The sequence below is a fragment of the Scleropages formosus genome, chromosome 19 (genome assembly GCF_900964775.1).
Source record: "Scleropages formosus chromosome 19, fSclFor1.1, whole genome shotgun sequence".
NCBI lineage: Eukaryota > Metazoa > Chordata > Actinopteri > Osteoglossiformes > Osteoglossidae > Scleropages > Scleropages formosus.
Genome location: NC_041824.1, coordinates 9,790,498 through 9,806,743, shown reverse-complemented (window position 1 = coordinate 9,806,743; position 16,246 = coordinate 9,790,498). Strand labels below are relative to the sequence as shown.

General features: G+C 42.1%; 1 protein-coding gene across 6 annotated transcripts in view; it reads left to right on the top strand.

Moving 5' to 3' along the window:
* dpp6a (dipeptidyl-peptidase 6a) overlaps window positions 1-16,246 on the top strand; it is a 178,707-nt gene that overhangs the window by 93,744 nt on the left and 68,717 nt on the right. The window contains exon 1 of one of the 6 annotated variants that reach the window (XM_018747884.2): window positions 7,357-7,375. The exons of the other annotated variants lie outside the window; for them this stretch is intronic. The gene's annotated coding sequence lies outside the window, so the exon portion shown is untranslated. Of the gene's footprint in view, window positions 1-7,356; window positions 7,376-16,246 lie in introns of those variants that run through there. 6 annotated transcript variants of the gene reach the window in all.

Sequence of the window (16,246 nt, the reverse complement as noted above, 5' to 3'; positions counted from 1 at the left end):
CAGCCAATGTAATAACCTTAAGGATCAGTATACTTCTAATTATGACCAAATAACTGTGGCACACGCTTGATGGCAGGCCTGTTTTCCTCGGTCTCAGATACAGTGTAGCTGAGGATCAAAATTCGAGACATGCTTTTTTCTTGGTGGGCTTTGTGATCAGCCTTACAAAATTCAATAATGGGTTTTGACGGCATCGTAAAAAATGCATATCTTGTGCTGTTTTCCTGCAAGTCAGGAGCAGCTTGTTTTCCTCACTGTGGATCTGATTGTCAGGTTTGAACACTGTGGTTTAAGCGTAAGCCCCCCATCAGAGCTGTGTAATCGGTATGTCCTTTCTCACTGTTAACTCTTAGCTAAGGCACAGGGGAAGCTTGCTATTCCAGGATTTTTTCCCCAGCAAAAATATTGCAGATGTTTTCTTGTACTGTTATTTCAATCCATTTAATATGGAATAGAGGTATTATAAAGAATTTTTATCGGAGAATTGGGGTTGATTTCAAGGACAGCGTGATTTGCCAATGACCCATGACAAGGACTCTCTGTCCTGTTGGAGTCATGGACCTTACATACACCTTACTGCAAGGCTGGCTTTGAAAATAACTCTGTTTTGTAGATTTTCTACTCTGGTGCAAAGACGCGCACACACACTGCCACATAGATACACTGGGTTTTGTAAAGCAGCACCCATTAGATGGCAGCGCACCTCATAATGGCCCAGGGCTCGTTGCACTGAGATGCGACACATGCTCCTCTCTTCTCACACGGCAGACGCGGCCATGAGGACCGGGAGCTTATGACTGCCTGTCATTTTCTCGGAACAGGAGGAAGGGTAATTCATGATTCAAGCTGCAGCAAATGGTTTTATAGCTAATAAATAACACCTATTATGTGGATAGCGGGGGAAATTGCGTGGCGTTGGGACACCCTATCTCGCTGACCACACCAAGGCGGCTTTCTGGATTAAGGTTTTGCTTGCTTGCTGTATTCTCGAGGCAGCTGTGGCTGAGATGCCATTGATTTAGACTAAATGGACTTTCTGGTTTTCCATCTGCTAGACAAAAGTCATTAGTATGTTGGTAAAGACTATTATTTACACTTCTACCCCACAAAACCCCCACCCAAAGTAAACAATTCAAACATCACACAGAGTGTTTTCAATCAGCTCCATTCAATTTCCTACATTTAATCTTTCCCAGGTTTTCCCACAGTTTGTTTTTTGCTCCGCAATGAAATTGTTGCCGTGGCGAAAATTGGCGGCTCCCATAAAATATAATATTGGTCGTGTTCCCAGATATTGTCCAGTGCTCAGGCCTTTTTCAGATATCGTTTGAGTGGTTGAAAAGGGTGGCTTTGGGTAATATTGACCCTCACTCTGATACATTTATGCTAAGGTCTGACCCCCCTGCCTGATCAGTATCCATCACATTTGACCAGAAATACTCTTAAATTTTGAAAGAATAGCCTTGCACTGTTTTATTTTCCTCATACTGCATATATTTTACATTAGGAATAAGTAATTAATCCCTTTGGTTGTATTTGTTTGTCATGCCAGATAATATGAGGAACTCAACTTACATTGTTTACCTTTGATCTTTATAGCACGTTAATGATATTGTTCAGTATAAATCAACATTGTCACCATCTATTACTTTTTTAAATTAATTGTGTAATTCAGGAACAGCAAGTATCATAGTGGTTGGAGCAACAGCTTTTCACTGGAAGAACCACAGTTTGAGTTTCATTTCCTGTTGTAATACCCTTCAGCAGGGTACTTATGCTAAGTTGATACTGTAAAAACATCCCCATTTGTATAAATGGGTAAATAGTTGTAAATGGCTTAACAAGTCGCTTTGGAGGAAAATGTAAGCCAAATAAACTCTAAGATCCTGGTGTAATCTCTGTACAATGTAGCATTTCACTTTTGTTGTCATTCAATATTTCCACATAATTGCACATGACTCTAGTGGCACTGCAGTAGCACAGAAGGACAGAACGTCCTGCGAAGACCCATGCTGCTTTCTGCAACAGTTTGTGAGGTGTCACAGAAGGCAGGTAAATAAAGCATTAATTAGGATTATGTGTCAGGCTGTGAATCAATATGCAGAATGGGTGAAGTGGCAATAGGTACTGTACACCTCCCAATCCCCACTGATGGGATGTGACCTTAGTGTGTGTTCACAGGCTAAAATGAAATCCAGATGGAGAACTTAAACAACCCGGGCCAAGATTGCTGTGAAAACGCAGTTCAGTTTTACTTGTAGTCAGGTCATTTTCCAGTAATATGCCCTTGTCCCCTTCTGTCAGTGCTGGCGTTGATATAGTCCGAGGGGGGGAGAGAGTGAAATAAAAAAGAAAAGACGTGATGTGATATTTGGTAGGTTGTGCAATGCAAGCTAATCTTCGCTTGGTTATGAAGCAGACCTGGTGAGAAAGAGAGCCCCGTGGACACTGTCAGGTCTGTGAGAGGCAATGAAGTGTAAGCATGTCCCTGTCTGCTGGCCCTTCATCTGCACTGCGCACCCTCCACCTGTTTGCTCGGCTTTTGTCCCCAGGGTTGGGTAAGGGGGAACGCGGCTGCACATGGCAGGCCTGCTAAAAACAGAAACTGAGATGTTTTCGCTATTACCTACTTGACAAATCATCATTTATTCATTTGGCTGGCACTTTTCTCCTAAACAAGTAAACTATGTACAGTCTTTTTTTTTTTTTTTTACGGGAGCATCTAAGAGCAAATACCTTGATCAACAGGAGGTGAGAACTGAACTGGGCTCTGCTATACAGAATCTGTATTTCAATATTGTCAGCACAGATTTTCAGGTCACGCTTCAGTTCTGGACACTTTGCTACCTGCTGCCCCTTGAAGTCAAGGAACCAGTGCTGATGCTTGTAATGAGCTCACATACACCGATCAGCCACAACATTAAAACCACTGACTGGTGAAGTGAATAACATTGATTATCTCATTACAGTGGCACCTGTTGAGGGATGGGATGCAACAGGCATCACGTGAACAGTCAGTTCTTGAATTTGATGTGTTTGAAGAAGGAAAAATGGGCAAGCGTAAGGATCTAAGTAACTTTGACAAGGGCCAAATTGTGATGGCTAGACGACTGAGTCAGAGCATCTCCAAAACGGCAGGTCTTGTGGGGTCTTCCCAATATGCAGTGGTTAGTACGTACCAAAAGTAGTCCAAGGAAGGACAGTCGATGAACCTGCGACAGGGTCATGGGTGCTCATGGCTCATTGATGCACGTGGGGACTGAAGGCTAGCCCGTCTGATCCGATCCCACAGAAGAGCTATTGTAGCAGAACCAACCAATTTCAAAAACCGCTTGTCCCAAACGGGGTCGTAGGAAGCCGGAGTCTATCCTGGAGACATTGGGCGAAAGGCTAAAAGGGGGGGCACACCCCTTGATGGGATGCGTGTCAATTGCAGGGCTGTAACTAGGTACCCAGGCACACAGCTGGGCAAAGGTACTGGAGCAATTGCAGGGGAAACATCTTGCTCAAGGGAACTACAGCTGCAGGCAAGGATTGAACCGGCAACCTCCAGAGCCAAAGGCTGCCCTAACCATGACGCCACCAGCCGTCCCTACTGTAGTATAAATTGCTGAAAACCTAAATGCTGGCCTGCTGGCCATGATAGGAAGGTGTTAGAATACACAGTGCATTGCAGCTTGCTGCGTATGGACCTGCGTAGCCACAGAACAGTCAGAGTGCCCGTGCTGACCCCTGTCCACTGCCGAAAGCGCCTGCAATGGGCATGTGAGCATCAGAACTGGACCATGGAGCAATGGAAGAAGGTGGGCTGGTCTGATGAATTGCACTTTCTTTTAGACCATGTAGATGGCCGTGCGCGTGTGCGTCGTTCACCTGGGAGAGAGATGGCAGCAGGATGCACTATGAGAAGGCAAGCCAGAGGAGGCAGTGTCATGCTCTGGCTAATGTTCTGCTGGGAAGCCTTCGGTCCTGGTATTCATGTGGATGTTACTTTGACACGTACCACCTACCTAAAGATTGCTGCAGACCACATAAACTCATTCATAGCAACAGTATTCCCTGATGGCAGTGCCCCTGCCACACTGCAAAAATTGTTCAGGAATAGTTTGAGGAACATGACAAAGTTTAAGGTGTTGACTTGGCTTCCAAATTCACCAGATCTCAATCCGATCGAGCATCTGTGGGATGTGCTGGAAAAACAAGTCCGATCCATGGAGGCCCCACCTCGCACCTTACAGGTCTTAAAAGATCTGCTGCTAATGTTTTCGTGCCAGATACCACAGGACACTTTGAGAGGTCTTATAGAGTCCATGCCTCGACGGGTCAGAGCTGTTTTGGCAGCATGAGGGGGACCTACACAGTATTAGGCAGGTTGTTTTAAAGTTTTGGCTCACTGGTGTATATTTGCATTTTATATTTTGATGAAACAATTTGGGTAATTTGTGCAATTTGCAGGTGCAGCAATAGCGCCTCATACTGATTTCCTGCCTTTTACTCAGGAGCACTGTAGCTTTACCTTGATCAGTGTCACTGAAAATGGATGTATGGATTTTAAGTTGGAAACTTGTAATAGTTAAAATATGGTAACAGAAGCCTATGACCAGTGCTTATTCTACAACTTTAGCCCATTCTCACTTTGCGTTTCGTTTTCATATTATATATATTTGTTCATTTTGCATAAATTTTATTAATGTTCCTCAATTCTTACATTCTTTTTGCCACAAGACATTTTAAAGCACCAAAGAGCATTTAACATCTAAATTTCACAAGAATGCTTTCTTAATTTGGCTTTTTGAAATGTATCGCTTAATATTTAAAGGGAGAAATAATCTCTTGTGTTAGTCTATTATTGTTGTTATTATTAGGGAGTTGATGATGACATGCTGTGTTATATGAGTGAAACACTAATTTTTTTCCCCCCCTGCTTATCAGTGTTGTCCTTGTCTTTTGCTTTCTGCACTTTTTCTCCATTAGGTTTAATTTTGTATCATTTTGTATCTGCATTGCTCAGTCACGGTTGTATTCTTTGGCAGAAAAGGGGGCAAATGTATTTGTCGAGATTTTGTGATCCACTGTCACACAGTGTTCTATTATTCGTCCTCTACTAATCCTCTGTCCTCGAAGTTTGGTATAGTTGGTGTGCTGAGTTTTCATGTGAAGGAGAACCGTATTGTAACGTAGGTTTCATCTCTCAGATCTATTAAGCTCTGCCAGATTTTCAGTCCAATTGTATCGGATTTCGGCAGATCCAGTCTGGCACCGAAAGAGCATTAATCCAAATCTTTTTTTTGGCTTTCAGAAACACTCTCTTCTTGAAGCTATCTGGAGAGTCATGCGGGTTTTCGTCACCTTGTTAGAAGTGTGGTAGCTCCCTCCCGCTTCCACCCCCCATAGCCCCCTGTTCCCCTGGAAACTGTTCGCTCAGAGATCAGGAAGGATCCATTTCATACTTCACATAGCGTGGAGCGACAGAACACCTGGCAACACTCAAAGGAGACAGCTATAGAGTTAGAATGAACAGAGGTGATTGATAGATATTGATATGTGGTTTTTTTTTTTTTTTTAAAAGACCTCATTTCATCTTGCCTGAAGGGGCAATCCTGTCCGTTATGGGTATTTTTGTTTCCTGTCCTTCTGTGTGTCTAACAATTCATAAAGACACAACCATCCTTTCCACTGACCCCACGCTGAGGGATGAGAGGTGAAAATAGCCTTTCCCTTCATTTATTGATAGAGGTTCTGTTAGATGCAGTGATAAGAGCCAGCTTCTCCTTTCGGCTAATGTGGGGCGACGGACTAATGCACACGTACTTGGCGGCCGTTGCCACTTCACTCAGCACATACTGCCACTCTGCATTGTGCTTGACAACTGTGCAAACTGCACTCACCGTGCCTTCAGGATTGGTGTTTTTCAGGCTCCTTGCCAAGTTGGGCATCAGTGTGGTGGTCTGGCTCCAAAGGAACTGAAGGTAGTGAGGTAGCAGATCTTGACATTAACAGTTGTCTGACTGTCTGGGACAGTTAGTTTACTTAGATTTTATGCGTACAAATATGATTTCTGTTTTTTTTCTGGTGTCCACTGGACAGGTGGAAAGTAAATTAAGATAAAATATTAAGAAATTTGATGCAAAATGATGACTGATGTGACATCACTAATTGCAACATCATCTTGTTTGTTTTGAAATTGTTTTCTCTGTAGAAAGTGCCCATGTTTGTCAAAAACAATAGACAAAACAATGAAAACACTGCTTTGGGAGATTTCTTCATGTTCAATTTTTTATTTTATTTTTTTTTTTTAAAAGTACACATTCTTTCATGTGATACAGGTTGCCTTCCTATATTTGCAATTTCCAGTGATATTTTAAAGCAGTGTCTTTTCTTAATTTTGTCTTCCCGGTATGTTCCAACATTGGACAGGTGCAAAATTTGATGGGACAAGTAAAGATGTCTGTCCTGTGGACAATCAGTCACCAAAAATCTTATGCTCCACCCTGGGAAGAGAGTGATTTGAAAGACTGTGCCCAGGCCCCAACGTGTCGACTGTAGGACAGTAGCCAGCCTGAGAGGGCCATCAGTGATGGAGCACCTGCCGTTTGAGCCTTTTGTCTGTCGGCCAGGCAAGTAGATGTTTTTCTGGGTGCACCAGCCTGATCAGCCGTGATTGGTCTGCAGAGTCGAGCCACCCCAAATCACAATGGTACCACCTGCTGCCCTCCCTCTGACAAGCTGTCCAAACACTGCAAGCAGACAGTTGGTAACAAAGGCCAAAGGGGTCAGTCCTTTGCTGCATTTGGTCTTTCGTTTGCTCTTGGGTGACCACAATAGTATTATGAGATCAAAGTCTTTATCTGGTTGGAAATCAGTTTTTTGGATATTTCAGTATATGTGCAACAGAGCTTGATTTATTAAATTTATTTATCGATTTTAATCATTCATTTATTCATTAATTTTTTCGCCCTTGTTTTTTCTGGGAAAGTGATTGGTCTTTGTAGTGGTGTCATAGTTATAAGAAACAGACTAGTCCACTTTCACATGTATTCTCAAGTAATGAGAGTAATAAATTGCATAGTAACAGCAGTGAGTACACAATGATCCTGGTCTGTTATCTCAATTTCCTTCTAAGGCCAGAATAGCACACCCCCCCCCGATGTACTCATTCATCATCGCGGAAGAAGATCTGTAGCAACAGGGCCAAATGAGGTTTGCTTCGTCAACCTTATCCATCAGAGCACATAATTTTCCTCCGTTCTGCTATCCATCCACTGTACCAGCACGTTGAATTAGCCTCATTAGATTGTCGTGTCACAGATGCTTCGCAGACATAGCACAGTCCTTGGTTTGCTCGGTTACTTGCATCAGCAACAGGGAATCTCAGGTAGGGATCTTGGGCTCTGACTAAACCTCGAGCGCACATCATTGTGTAAGCCTCCAGACACAAAGGCATATCCATAAACCCATCCAGGGCTGGAAATCGTCACATGAGGCACTGACCAGTCCCCCAGCTTCTGCCAACAAATGTCTTACACAAATATTTAGCAACGTCCAGCAAAATCCTGTGTTGACGCCTGTCTAGAACATTTAATTAAGTGTCCAATAATAGGCTTACATGTGCTTGTGAAGGTCTAACGGCTGCATTTCAAGTGAGTAGTTTGTCACAATGGAATGAAGTAGTCTTTTTCACCACGGAAACTACCTTGCAGAGGGTTTATTTCTGTGTTCTTTAATATGAGAGTGTTACTTGATCTGTATCAAGGCCTTTGTTTCTGAACACATTGTGTTTTAGGAACAATACCCTTACTGCTATGTTTTGTTTATTTAGCAGCTACTTGTCCATGACCAAAACCCATTCATTCTCATTTGAAAGAGCTGAGAAATTTTGCCTATGGATGATTGGCAAAGGGTGAAAACTGAGGTGGGCTTTTGAGTATGACAGTTTATTAGAAGATTAGGTAATAAATCAGAAGATAAAAATTAATTTTTAAAAGTTCATGTAACAGTGCTTTTGTGGGATGTCTGCTGAGGGGAAGCTGTTTAAAAGTGAGCAAAGTTTTCCCTGGTATGAGTGTATGCCACAGTACCATCGAATGGTCAGACTGCTTTTACAACGAGAAAAATGGCCCATGGGCCCAAAGTTTTTACTGACCTCGGTCAAAATAGGAATAGCTTGCATTTTTTATTTGCATGTTAAGATGTTTAAGTGGTGGTTGTCATGGAGCTTCAGGGCCTGATTGTCCTGAGATGGTACACTTTATCATAAAGATACGATTAAATCTAGCTGGCAGGCTTGAAGAGTTGCTGGAGTCTTGGCCTTGGTGCTGTTGCCATGACAACTGAAAACCAACAAACAAATAAGAGCGTTTTCATTTTTAAAGCCAATACGAGGAATGGCTACTGTGCAGTAATGGGTTTGTTGATGTTGGTGATCTGTAGTTTCAGTTCTATTCATCCTCGCTCTCCATACATTTTATTTCCCTAGCAGTATTTGTCACTTTTGTCAGCATGTTTGCTGAGTTGTTAAAAATGGTCATTTGAATATTGTTATGAAGAAAACTGGGAAAAATGAGACTGTATTTTTAGTTTAAAAACATTTGAATTCAAAATTTGAGGTTAAAGCAAGCACAGCAAAAAAGGAATTCCTGAACAGAAATGTTTAAGTCCAAAGGATATTGTGCTTGCACAGCTTAGATAAAAGACAATACTGTAAGGTATGAATAAATTTGACCTTTTTTATTCATAAGATACCAATCTGTCATACAGCGTTGAACTACTTATGAAAGTGCACAAATTCAGGGTTGATCTTTGGCCTCTTTGTACAGGGCACATATGAATAATAATGACTAGCATAACGCACTGGAATGTCTTATTTTGCAGTGCAGTTTTAGGATGCAGTTTCAACATGGGTAGCTGTACTTTTAAAATAACTATTCATGCAGTTGAAAATGCTTTATGAATACAAAACAGGCATGAGGTGTGCAAATTAATAAAGGTAAACATGTTGTACTGAACTGGTTGTGAGGACACAGTTTCCTGGAAATGGAAAATCCAGGCCATGCCTTTGTCAGGCCGCAGCAGAGCATGTCGGCCTGTGTGTATTGTTTCCCTTGGTGGTAATTTATTTCTTGTTGCGCCTGCGACAAGCGTGCTGCGGAAGAAGAAATCTGATCGGCAGCTCCGCTGATAGAGAGCCTTTGCAGTTCTTACTGCTTCTTCACCAGGTTCCGCTGTGCAAGTTTTCTCTGGTGTAATAAAACTATTCCTTTGTTTATACTGCGCTAAAGTGATCCACCAAGAGTGTTTCACTGGTTTCTGAGGACAGCTTTACCTAGAATACAGTAACAAAATCTACGTGAATTATGAATATGAATGCTGCCTCATCTTGGTTTGACAGTTTATTTTGTTTGACTTTCCTTGATTATGTTTAACACTTTCCTGGTTTGCTGAATTAACTCTGAGGCCAAGGAACTGGGGGAATTCTTTCATTTAAGCACAGGTGCTGGAAAAGCAGCAAAATAACAACGTATTCTGCAGACTGAGTTGGCTTGCATCGTTATTTTCATTAATAAGGTCATCCTATGGCTGGCCAAATAGAATGCCGTAAGTGCTGTGCTTCTTTCTGTTTCACTGTGGAAATTTGAATCCTTTGCTTTGCAAATATATTTGAAAGCCATCAGTTAGCGTTGCAGCAAAAACTCGTCATCCACTGTAAAAATGCAGAAAGCAGAGATTTCACAGCCTTGTCATGACCACGGCAGCATTTAGTACCACTGTATATAAAGAAAATTCTTGGTTTTTGAGTTACTGTAATTATCAGTAGAATTAAAGTGGATTGTATTTGTGTCCATCTAGACTGGGGTTCAGTGGGCGGCAGGGACGCACATTTGCCTTTCTAAGGGACTTGTGACATTTATAAATTTTCTGTTTATTGTTGACCTACACAGGGAGGTTATAACTCCCTTGTGGCAATGTGGCCTTTTCCAAATGGAGGAAAAAAGGATTTGATACAAATCAGGAGGAAAAAATGTGGGGTAGCAGGCCACTGTGTTTGGTTTAAATATTATTTTTTTTTCCCCGGTCATGAATAGTGTCAAGCAACACTGCTTATGTTTCAGAGTTTGTGGTCTCCATTAGGTATCAAAAAATATCCAAATTGTTCTAATGACTAATCATCCCTCTGTTATTGAAATTATGAAAAGGCTAATATTTGGCTTATGTTACACGTTATAGATTAACCGGTTGGCATTACATACTAAACAGCACATTGTGTCGTCATGCTGCTATTTTTTGTAAAACTAAGTAATTTGTGGAAAAAAATGACAAAATCCATCTATACCTAGGATTAGTTATTCTCTCCTGCTCCATGAGACACTAGGCTGCCATGAGAGTGATAACAAAGATTTTAACCATGCTCTGCAGATCATGAACTTCGAATGTTGATTCAATTCAAGACTAAGGACAAATATTTATTCTTAGAACTACATTTACATTTATTCATTTAGCAGACGCTTTTGTCCAAAGCGACGTACATCTCAGCAAAGTACAATTTATGCATTACATTGAGAGAAGGAGACATAGCTGCAGACATGAGTCTCAAGCAAACCTAGTTTGTTCCCTACCACTTGCTACACCGAGGTCCATCGTTCAAGTAGGTGCATAAGACACAGACAAATCCTGATACCCACACCAATTTTTTAAAAAAAATTTTTTTCTTAAATATTATAAGGTACACATGAGCAGTACAATTCCAGAGTAATGGCTGAATAAAGGTTGTATCTGGGGATGCTTCTGGAGTTATGATGCGTGAACGGTTATGCCATAGATGATCTGAAGAGATCTTGGGCAAAGTGGATCTGGAAAAGGTGGGTTTTCAGACCCTTCTTGAAAACAGACAGAGTTTCTGCAGTTCTGAGTGACAGGGGAAGGTCATTCCACCACAACGGACCCAGAACTGAGAACCTCCGAGCTTTGCCTTTCGTGCGCGGGACCACCAAGCAAACAGAACTAGATGAGCGAAGGGGCCTGGCTGGGGTGTACTGGTTGATCAAGTCCTGTAAATAGCCGGGAGCAGTTCTGTTGATACATTTGTATGCAGTAACCAGGGTTTTGAATTTGATACGGGCAGCTTTAGGAAGCCAGTGCAGAGAAATCAGTAGAGTAGATACATGGGAGCACTTTGGCAAATCAAACACAACTCGTGCAGCAGCATTCTGTAGAAGCTGCAGAGGTTTGATGCCATTAGCAGGAAGGCCACACAGAAGAGAGTTGCAGTAGTCCAGACAAGAAGTCACCATGGCCTGGACAAGTAGTTGGGCGGAGTCAGTAGTGAGGTAGGGATGGATCCTCCGAATATTATGCAGGATGTATCTGCAGGACCAGGTTGTGGCTTCAATATGTTGAGAGAATGACAGACTTGCATCGATCGTAACTCCCAGACTCTTAGCAGAGGAGCTAGGCGAAATGAGTGAGTTGTCCAGTTTGATCGAGAGGTCGGGACAGGAGGACAGACCAGCTGGGAGGTAAAGAATCTTTGTTTTGGAGAGGTTGCGTTGGAGGTGGTGATCATACATCCATGAAGAGATGTCCGACAGGCAGGCAGCAATGCGTACGGAGACGTCTGACGCACCAGGTGGAAAGGAGAGGAAGAACTGGGTATCATCGGCTTAGCAGTGGTATTTGAAACCATGGGAGGCTATGACCGGACCGAGGGAGGAGGTGTATATGGAGAAAAGAAGAGGACCCAATATTGAGCCCTGCGGAACACTGATTGAGAGAGGCAGAGGAGAAGAACGAGAGCTCCGCCAGACCACTTGATAGGATCTGTCAGAGAGGTAGGACTCAAACCATCTGAGTGCTGCACCTTTCATCTCAAGCTGGTTAAGAGAGGAGAGTAGAATCCGGTGATGTACAGTGTCGAATGCTGCAGACAGATCAAGGAGAATGAGGACCGAGGAGAGGGAGGCAGCTCTAGCAGCTTGGAAAGCGTCAGATACTGCCAGAAGGACGGTCTCAGTGAAGTGACCAACTTTGAAACCAGACTGATAACCATCAAGGAAATGGTTCCGGGTGAGGAAATCGGACAGTTGATCACAGGCTGCCCGCTCAAGGGTTTTGGACAGGAAGGAGAGGAGAGAGACCGGTCTGTAATTTTCAACCAGATTGGGGTCCAGGGAGGATTTTTTTTTTAACAGAGGTGAAATTAGAGCAGTTTTGAAGGCAGTTGGGAAACAGCTAGAGGAGAGTGAGGAGTTGATAATAGAAGAGATGAAGGAGGAGAGTTACGAGGAAATGTTCTGAAAGAGTGATGACGGGGTCGGATCAAACGAGCAGGTGGTGGCTCTGTGCAATAGAGCTAGCAACATAGCAAAAAGTTCTGTCACTGCTATTGCAAGTACCATAGGTACCTCTGTTAAAACAACACCTTTTAAATGTTGTTAGTCCTGATGGTGTTACAGTAGCTCATTCCAAGATTGGCAACACATCCTCCATTTGCCACTTAGTATGACAAACTCTATTTTGGAATCCAGTGGTACTGGAAATTTTCAAAATGCAGCAAAAATATTCAAATGCCCTTTACTGTAGTGTTGCAGAATGAAAGCATTAGTAGATTCACGTAAGCTGGTATTTACATCCTGCCATGAGGGGAGTATGTATACTTAAATAAGGTTCAGATAGGAGACCAGTAGAAAGTAACTGCTTCCAAGTTAGTTTTAAATTTGCCTCAGTGTTTACCTAAATTTGATGATGTCTCCGTCTAACTCAGATTCTTAACATGAATCTAGAAATATGGGTGACTTGTGGGGCAGCAGGTGGTGTTGTGGTTAGTCCTGTCTCAATGCCCTTGAATCATCCAGGTTTAAGTCCCACCTCTTCCTGTTGTATTTTTGAGGAAGATACTTACCCTGGATTGCTCCAGTAAAAATGACCTTGTTGTTTAAATGGGTAAATCGTTGTAAGTAGCTACCGTTGTCACTTTGGAGAAGTGTCAGCTAAATAAACATTGAAGCATTTGCCAAATGAATGTGTGTAAATGGAATTTGGACTGAGTTCAGTTATTCTGGCAAATTTTGATCTGTTCATCAGGTGAAAGCATTGCCTTTTTTCACTTTTTGGATCATTGAAAATTCAGTTTGTGTTACACTCATTTAGTTAGAGTGGTTAAATAGTCATGAATTCAGATTTTTTTCCCTTTGAACAATCAGTGTAGGAGTTTTTTTAATATAAACTCGTATTTTTAATTTCATGCTTTGTTCAGATTGCTAGCTGGATTTAAAATCCTAGCCTGAAATGATAGTTAATTGATGCTGATTGTACAAAAGCCCTCCTGATGACATCTGATTAAAATTTTATTTTGTTTAATTGAAGCCCATTAGCACTGAGATGTTAAGTGTTGTGCATTTGCAATAAAACCTACCATTGTTGCTATTCCCTCTTTATTATTTTGATTAATTGTTGAAAAATTTTCTTTTTTTTTTTATGTTTAACCTCTGTTATCAGCACTGAACTTTTTCACAGAAACTTGTGGTAATAGACTAGCATTATCAAATGTGTGTCTACTATCCAACAGACAAGACCTGGGCAAGGTTCTGGTTGTTATATGGGCAGAAAACAGAGAACAATAAAAGCACTGTTACACAGTGATGCAGGCCCAGTATGCAGAGATCAGTTAGTATTATTTCCATGGTAAATAAGACTGTTGTTCCTTTTGTCTTGAAACAGATCCTCCTGTGCTTATTGCTGGTTAGTGTGTGACTTGTTTACTGTTGCTGATATATTACTGCAGATCTGCACCCCAAACTCCCTCTTCCAATGGTAATATCACGCAACATTAAAACATGTGCATTTCAGCAGTGGAGTAGCAGCTGACACCAACAGCTGCGAGGTTTGCCAAGGACTTAATTGTAACGTCTGTGCTGATGGCCCCTTTACCACTGTAATTGCCCGTGATGCAGCACCCGGTGAGCATACCCACACAAATGCCGTCTTTCTCTCCCCGAGTCTGCTGGTGGAAATGTTCTGCTGAAGCACTGGGCACCTGTCCCCCTATTCAGAATAGCTTTGGATCAAGATTTTTGCTCCTGAGTCTTTTCCTTTTTTTTCTTTTTTAATGTGAGCTTCTGCAGCTTTTTTGTTACTACATCATTTGAAATGCATGCCTTAGGATGCAAGTATTGCACTGGACAAATGGTTTTTTGTGCGTGTGTGTGTGATAAATCCAGCGAGTTTCAAGAGGTATCCTTGGGATGCATGTCAGGGATGTGTGAGGTCTTAATCTGCACTATCTATCAAGACTAAAGCTACTAATCCAAAGCAAATAGCAAAACCTTGAATCACGACTGGGGCAGCCCCAATCACTACTGAGGGGCAAAAATAAACGCTCGTGGTCTGATCTGTCTGGTGTGAACGCAGAAGAAAGAAACAGAATCCGAACACGGAAAGTGAGTTTGACACTGGCAATCGCTAGTTCTTTATTGAGGTACAGTGACCTCCTGGACCACCCGTAAGTACACTCTCTGCTCTTTTGTTGAATATTACATAAGCCTCTTCTGCAGCAGAAATTACAGCGCGCTGCTGCCTATCTTACATCAGAGGCAAAGATGCTATCTTTACACTTTTTCTTTCCTGCTTTTTCTGCGACTGCATCAATTCCCTCTCAGCTTTTTATCACTTATCCTTTTTCCTCTCTCCTTTTTTCTTTTTTGAGCTCTGGAGTCAGTGGCATGTACCTCCCTCTCATCTTTCGACCTCGTGCTGAACTCCCTTCACTTCTGCCCTGTTTAATCACCTGTTAATTAACCCAGTACGCGAGCGGTTGTAATCGCGCCCAGAATTATCATAATTGCAGATCAGCCAACGCACACAACATCGAGGTTACCCTGCTTTCTTCTTAAGCCCACGTAAGGACCTATGCATGGAATAATTGCCTTGGGGATCCGGGGTGTGACGGGGGGGGGTCTACGGCAGTTTGATGAATATCAGCATCGATCAGAAATGGTATTCTCTGAATGCCAGAACTTGGCTCGTTCTGTGTTGATGTGACAAGTCGCTGTTTCATATTGTCGCATTGGTTACCCCCTGTGAAATAATAGCATGATCTATTTGTCTAGAAGTCGGCCGAGGGATTGGGGCAACATGACGCCACAGCAGGTTGTGCTGATGCTTGACAGTCCTGTGTGGAGTTTGCAGTTCTCCCCATGTTTGTGTGTGTTTCTGCTTAGTGGCTGCAAATTGCCTTTAGTGACTGAATGTGACTGACCTTCTGTCTCAAATCCGCACCACTCCTCGAACCGATAACACCTCTTGAGGTTAGCTCCGGATTTCTGTGAGCCTTTTTGGACAAGTGGTTTATGAACAAAAATCAAATGATTTTCCACACACAATTTCTGCTATATTAATAAAGCTGACAATCAGAATGACAGCCGAAATGTAGCTCCCACAAACCCTGTCTTCCAGGTAATGACAGTGAGTGTTCCCACCTCCAGGGATTTATAACTATGTCTCTTTAACCTTTAAAATCACGTTCAGACAGTACCAGACAGGGTCTGAGAATTCAGAGATTTTTCCCCCAGCAGAATTTTACAGAAATAACTACTTGACGCATCCAGAAGGTAAAATAGCAAAAACAGCCTCTTAGTGGTACAGAATACTTCTTTTCTTCTCCCTTCTTTAATTTTTATAAATCTCCTGACCTTGGAAACCTGGGTTTAATGTCATGGATTAATTACATTACATAATTATTTGTACAAGTACTTAATAAATCCTGTTGTCTGAAGTTAAGATCGCGTTTCTGAGGAAAAACTTGATTAATTTGCATCATAATTGAAATCCGGAAAATATAAATTTAAATGTGACAACTTCTCAGGTATGGGTAAAATGCAGTGTGCTCATCTCTACTGTCAGAGGGAGGACAGCTCATTCTTTCCCTTTTCTCTTCGTTGCATTAAAGAAAACCATTAACTGTCTGCTGCACATAGTCTGTAATGAAGGACTTCTGCTTTTGCAGCGTGCTTTCTGCCTGTCAACTGAGCATCAGAGCTGTGGGAAGCAGGTGCTGCACATCTCCTACAAAGCTAAGAAGAGGCAGCAGAGCTGTCCCCCACCATTAAATGCTTACCTAGCTGTCTGTGTTTCTGTAGCTATTTTTAAGACCTCTCATTTTAATTTTGGTTCATCCACCTATGTAGCAGATGAATGTTGAGCTTTATGCAGAGTGCGCTGCATCTGTCTCCGGTAATTACTGTTTCCTGATGTA